Source organism: Sapajus apella, unplaced genomic scaffold, assembly GCF_009761245.1.
Source record: "Sapajus apella isolate SASKATOON/1434 unplaced genomic scaffold, GSC_monkey_1.0 scaffold741, whole genome shotgun sequence".
NCBI classification, from domain to species: domain Eukaryota; kingdom Metazoa; phylum Chordata; class Mammalia; order Primates; family Cebidae; genus Sapajus; species Sapajus apella.
The window spans coordinates 21,208-26,298 of NW_022437667.1; the positions used below are offsets into that span (position 1 = coordinate 21,208).

Here is a 5,091-nt window from a genome sequence, read left to right on the forward strand (position 1 = left end):
TGTTTTATTTTTGAATCTCAGGTCTTCTATGAAAGTTTATTTCTGCTATCATGACATTTAATTTCAAAAACACTTTACTTGTTTTGTGAAACTTGTTACAGTATCATATTCTTGTGTGAGTACACTATTATATTCTCTTATTTTTCTGAGGAGATTAAAGGCTTTATTTTTACAATTATTTATTTATTTTCCTTTAAGTTCTGGGGTACATGTGCAGAATGTGCAGGTTTGTTACATAGATATTCATGTGTCATGGTGGTTTTCTGCACCCATCAACCCATCATCTACATTAGGTATTTCTCGTAATGCTTTTCCTCCCCTTGTCCCTCATCCCCAAACAGGCCCCAGTATGTGATGTTCCCCTCCCTGTGCCCATACATTCTCAAATTGTTTGACTCCCACTTATGAATGAAAACATGTGGTGCTTGGTTTTCTGTTTCTGTGTTAGTTTGCTGAGAATGATGGTTTCCAGCTTCATCCATGTCCCTAAAAAGGACATGAACTCACTCTTTTCTATGGGTGCATAGTACTCTATGGCATATGTGTGCCACATTTTCTTTATCCAGTCTATTATTGATGGGCATTTGGGTTGGTTCCAAGTCTTTGTTATTGTGAATAGTACTGCAATAAACAAACATGTGCATGTGTCTTTATAGTAGAATGATTTATAATCCTTTGGGTATATACCCAGTAATGGGATTGCTGGGTCAAAGGCTATTTCTAGTTCTAGATCCTTGAGGAAACTCCACACTGTGGAACTAGAAATTTACACTCTCACCAATAGTGTAAAAGCATTCCTGTTTCTCCATCTCCTTTCTAGCATCTGCTGTTTCCTGACTTTTCAATGATTGCCATTCTAAGTGGTGTGAGATGATATCTCATTGTGGTTTTGATTTGCATTTCTCTAATGACCAGTGATAATGAACATTTTTTCATATGTTTGTTGGCTGCATAAATGTATCCTTTTGAGAAGTGTCTGTTCATATCCTTCACCCACTTTTTGATGGGGCTGTTTGTTTTTTTCTTGTAAATTTGTTTAAGTTCTTTGTACATTCTGGATATTAGCCCTTTGTCAGATGGAAAGATTGCAAAAATTTTCTCCATTATATTTTTTAAAAATGTTTATTTAATATTGTCACTCTTTCTTCTAAGTTCCTTTGTTTTCTGGCTTTCCTCAATATCAGATGATCCTCAGTAGTCCTCTCATATTTAAAATGTGGATACCACATAACTGATTAGAAGATCTGGGTCTGGAGGATAAAGGGCTTGTGGACTTGTGGGCTTAATTTTTAGGTGATTAGTTCAGCTGTTTTTCAAGGGGAATCTTTGACTGTGAGTATCTTTAAGACTTTTGTATTGGGTTCGTTTCTGGAGAAGAAGCTTCCAGTACCCTGTCGAAAGAATACAAACCTAGTTGTCAGAATTCTGGGAGCTGAGTAGAAGAAGGGGCTGGAGAACTCAACTTTTAATATGTAGACTTTAATTTAATCCCCTGTTTTGAAGAGACACTTCTAAACCCAACTCTGCATGATGTACTTCGGAGTAGAGTTTCTCTTATTATCTTACCTTCCACTAGGATGGGAAAGGGTCAGTTCCCAGCTGCATGGAATGAGACAGGACTCCAAACTCTAACTTCTTCCTACACTAAATTAAAGTAACTAAAGTAACTATCCTAGTTTTAGCTTTTTTCATTCCACTTTCATAGGTACCCATCCCTGTAATTCCTGAGTATGTCTGGAGTTCTGAGGTAAGTCAATGTACATCTTGGTTTCTCCCACTACTGACACAGGTTTCAGCATTCTGCAGCCTGCTGGGTCACTTAGCATTCACCCATCTACTTTCCAGCTTCCAATATTTTGTTGCTATTTTATCATCTTCTGTTTTCTTTGCTTCTTGGATGTATACTTAAAAATATTCCTTTACTCTCATTTTAATGGGGTTTCAGACAGCATAGAGGTAAATGTATACATTCAAACCTCTATCTTTAATCAAATGCCTGTGGTTTTTTTTTTTAATATCTGGCAAAATTTCTGAAATATGATGCTAACTTGTATGTGTTTAACTTTTTTAAAAAACTGATTTTATTTTGAAATGAACAAAACAAGTTATCTTGAGTATCCTTCCAGAAATATTTTTTATGTATACAAGCACATTGATAGTGTTTTTACATGTTAAATTCCTCTTAAAAGTGCATGATTGGAAGCGCCGGGCCCTGCTGCGGCGGGGGAGAGCCACTGACGCTGGGACCGGGACCGCCGCCGCCGCTGCCACCATGAGTGATCAACAGCTGAACTGTGACTTGGACCTAATGAGGCGCCTGCCTCCACAGCAAATCGAGAAAAACCTCAGCGACCTGATTGACCTGGTCCCCAGTCTATGTGAGGATCTCCTGTCTTCTGTTGACCAGCCACTGAAAATTGCCAGAGACAAGGTTGTGGAAAAGGATTACCTTTTGTGTGACTACAACAGAGATGGGGACTCCTATAGGTCACTGTGGAGCAACAAGTATGACCCTCCCTTGGAGGATGGGGCCATACCTTCAGCTCGGCTGTGAAAGCTGGAGGTGGAAGCCAACAATGCCTTTGACCAGTACCGAGACCTGTATTTTGAAGGCGGAGTCTCATCTGTCTACCTCTGGGATCTGGATCATGGCTTTGCTGGAGTTATCCTCATAAAGAAGGCTGGAGATGGATCAAAGAAGATCAAAGGCTGCTGGGATTCCATCCACTTGATGGAAGTGCAGGAGAAATCCAGCGGCCGCACCGCCCGTTACAAGTTGACCTCCATGGTGATGCTGTGGCTGCAGACCAACAAATCCGGCTCTGGCACCGTGAACCTCGGAGGCAGCCTCACCAGACAGATGGAGAAAGATGAAACATTGAGCGACTGCTCCCCACACATAGCCAACATCGGGCGTCTGGTAGAGGACATAGAAAATAAAATCGGAAGTACATTGAACGAGATCTACTTTGGAAAAACAAAGGATATTGTCAACGGGCTGAGGTCTGTGCAGGCTTTTGCAGACAAATCAAAACAAGAAGCTCTGAAGAATGACCTGGTGGAGGCTTTGAAGAGAAAGCAGCAATGCTAAACCTCTGCTTCACGTTAACCAGACGCCGTGCACTCGTTAGAGTCCTTTCTTAGAAAACTTGTTTTCTGCTCCTTCCCCTCGTCCCTTCCCTCCCCACAGGTCACAAACAGCTGCATCATTGACCGCACAGCGCCATCTCTCCCTGAGAATAAAGCCCCATAGCCACCCTCCTCCAGCTCCCAGCCTGCTTCCGCCACACCTCGCTCTCAGCTATCTCCACATTTCCATAGCGACCGTGTGGTTTTTGTTCACCCGGGGGCCCTGTCCTCCTCCCCGTCACCATATTTATAGGCATAAAATCCACTGTCTGCCAGCCTCCCTTCCCTCCCACCTTTTTGTTACATTGGTGTAAAAAATGTAAAACAAAAAAATTTTATGAACTAACTGTGGTGTGTGAAAGAGAGAAGAAAAACTGGAAAAAAAAAGTGCATGATTGTTGTTCTTTTTCTGGCTAGGGAAAGAAAATCAATAACAGTATGAAGACGGATAAAAAATGAATTGATGAAGAAAGTTGTTGAAGAAGGAATTTCTTAAAAATGTTTTGGGTGCTTCTCTGTCTTCCATCTCATTCCAGCTGCTGCTGTGGTGACCAGGTCTGGTCAGGCTTCAGGCAGTCTCAGTACATCCCATCAGTGCCTCACCTCAGACCTGCACTAGGCACATCACTTGCTTTTTGTCTGGGGTTTCTGTGACACCTGCAGGTAGAACATTTTATGAAATCCTGTAGTACTGGCAAATACAACCCTTTTGGGAGCAACCTTGCCCAATGGGGATAGGAGCCAATGAAAAACTATCCCATTCTCTCTTGTCCCAGTCAGGTTCTGAGACACCTTCTCAGACATTCCCTTATGATTGAGGAAAGCATAGTGATGGCCAACTATGAACCCCTACTGGGAGAGACTTTCCCTCCTATATTAGCTACCTTTTCCTTCATTCTGCAACCTGGGATCACTTCTCAAATAAACTGCTTGTACTTAAGCATTTGCTTCAGGTTTTATTTTCAGAGGGAACCCTGGCTAAGATGATAAAATTAAAAAGTCTTTATGATATGACTTTATATGCAGTTAAAATAGAAACCTGTGCAATCCTAGTGTGAGAAAGAAGCAAAGCATGAAGAGCCTGAGGTTCTTTCTCTGATCATAGCACGCCATCCTAGTTCATTTGCAAGTATACTGGCCACTAATTATCCCAGAGTAGCTTCAAACAAGCTTTTGAATAGGTAATGTATGTATATGGTACACAGTGTAAAAGTACAAAAGTAAATTTAGTGAAAGCAAGATTTCCTTCCCTTCCTCTCTCTCCCAGTCCCTCAGTTTTCCTTGCTGGGGCAACAACGGCCTCCAGTTTTGTGTGTATCTTTTCAGAGAGATATTCTATGTACATGAAAACATATACATTCACTGGACAAGTATTTATTTATTTACAGAATGAATATATATATGTATGAATATGTGTTATTTTCTTTTATAGACATGGTTACATACTCTATTCTGCATCTTGCTTTTTTAATTTAAAAATATCACCTCAGTAATTCTGATTAATAACAACTAATGGGAAAACTTCTCTAATACTAACAGTGATGACAGCCTGAAATAGTTACAACCTTTCGGGAACCTATACCTTTCTGATATATTTATCTTATTAGGGGGGCCTAAGACCTGCAGGGAGTATACAGGGGAATAACTTTTGGAAATTAGGTTTCAGGTAGGGATTAGATCCCAGTTTCCTTTCAGTAGCTAGGTGCATTTCCTGGGATCCGCAGACCATAGAGTCTCAGTCAGTCTCTTTTCTAGGATTCACCTTACAGGGGACTGAATCCTGAACCCTGGAAGACCTTCTCTTCTGGAACCCACCCAATCAGACAGAGTTAGATAGGGTCAATCTTTCGCTCTTCTTCCTTTCACTGTCTTCTATTTGTGTTGTTATTTCTTCAATGTAAGCATATTTGTAAATCAAAAGTTGATACTTGAGACCTGTCTATAAATAAATACTTTACAAAT

General features: G+C 40.6%; 1 pseudogene across 1 annotated transcript; it reads left to right on the plus strand.

Moving 5' to 3' along the window:
• Positions 1–2,200: 2,200 nt before the first annotated feature.
• LOC116546287 lies at positions 2,201–3,516 on the plus strand (annotated as a pseudogene). The gene has a single exon (XR_004266656.1). The product of XR_004266656.1 is annotated as an F-actin-capping protein subunit beta pseudogene (transcript).
• The last annotated feature ends 1,575 nt before the right edge of the window (positions 3,517–5,091 follow it).